General features: G+C 50.4%; 1 protein-coding gene across 1 annotated transcript in view; it reads right to left on the reverse strand.

Annotated features, from left to right (window-relative positions):
* The window catches only part of PTGR2 (prostaglandin reductase 2), a 16,239-nt gene extending 16,058 nt beyond the window's left edge, over positions 1-181 (reverse strand). Inside the window, exon 1 of the mRNA XM_009277576.2 lies at positions 83-181. The gene's annotated coding sequence lies outside the window, so the exon portion shown is untranslated. The remainder of the gene's footprint in view (positions 1-82) is intronic.
* Positions 182-1,391: the final 1,210 nt, after the last annotated feature.

Here is a 1,391-nt window from a genome sequence, read left to right on the forward strand (position 1 = left end):
GGGGCCGGTTAGAGGCCGGGCCCCCCACGCGTGCCGCCCCTGCTGACGTCACCGCGAGCAGCCGCGAGGCGCTCCCGCTCACCTTGAACCGCGCCTCGAGCGCTCCCACACCTTCGTTACGGGGCAAACGGGCGGCCGCGCCCCCTTCCCGCGGCCCCGCCCCAGCCCCTCCGTGCGCATGCGCGCATGCCTTAAACAAGGAAACGGTGAGGCCCACCGCTTAAAGCGGCGTTGCCTCCGGCCCGACCCCTGGGAGGCGCGAAGTGCTGTCGCGGTGAGCGGCTGGCGGGCAATGGCCCGGCCTGTCAGCGGCCTCCTGTCGGCAGCAGCTGCCCAGTTTTGCCCCTCATTTCGCGGGGAGCGGCTGGTGGGGCTGTCGGCCGGGGCCTCCTGCTTTGGGGCCCGGCTGCCTGTGGGGGCGAGGTGATGGTGGCTCATCTCCTGAGGCACTAGGAAAAGGCGCTTACAGCTTGTGAGGGGTTTTTCTTTGAGAGAGAGAGTAACACTGAGAGATACTTGCTCCTTGTGCGTTCTAGTGGATGAGATCTTGTTCATTGATGTGATACAAGGCTGTATTGGAAAATTCCAGTAAAATCGCTGTTGTGTACAATGTAACGTTGTATTTACTATATACATATGTTTGCTATGCTTGAATACAGATGAAGAGGCATCTTTACTTAAAGAACAGGCTGTAGGAGGGTGAGTAACTGAAGAGCTAGAGCTTTCCTGGGATGAGGCTGAGGTGCTGGTGCTGCCTGACTTGATTACTGTGTGTACTTGCCCTATGTTGTAGTGACTCACCGTGCTGGAAAGGCAAACAGGTCTGTGAAGTGGCCACTGAGTTGGTGGAAACTACTGCAGAGCTTAAACTGACCACTTAAAAGACTGGAAGAACTCTTCCAGACTAATGATCCTGATGACTTCGTACTCTGCCTCTCACATAAAAGCAGGCAAGGCCTTTTTATTGCAGCTTTACCCGTAACACTCCAAGTCTAAGTGAACGATTTACATTTGTGCCACCGTAATTTACAAAACTGCATTTCACGTTAGTTAAAATAACATCATTGGAACTGGGATGGTCTAGGGAAAAAAATGAGGTATCTTAATAAGGGGATTTATACCTCCATACTCTTTCCCAACTTTTATCAGCTCATCTAATTGAAAGGTCAACATCTTACTAGCGTAATGCACTGAAAGTAAGTCTTCAGGGTTGAAGTTGTCCCCATAGTTTCAAATGGGCATATCTTGTATGTAGAAGGCCTGCATTAAAATGAATGAATACTGACTTGCCTCATACTTATGCAAGAAAAGAGCAGCACAATTATTACAGAAATAATTATTTCAGAAACCAATATTACATGTCATTATATGAGCAAACAGGAAAAGATTAT

Source organism: Aptenodytes forsteri, unplaced genomic scaffold (genome assembly GCF_000699145.1).
Source record: "Aptenodytes forsteri isolate BGI_AS27 unplaced genomic scaffold, ASM69914v1 Scaffold146, whole genome shotgun sequence".
In the NCBI taxonomy this organism is placed as follows: Eukaryota; Metazoa; Chordata; class Aves; order Sphenisciformes; family Spheniscidae; genus Aptenodytes; species Aptenodytes forsteri.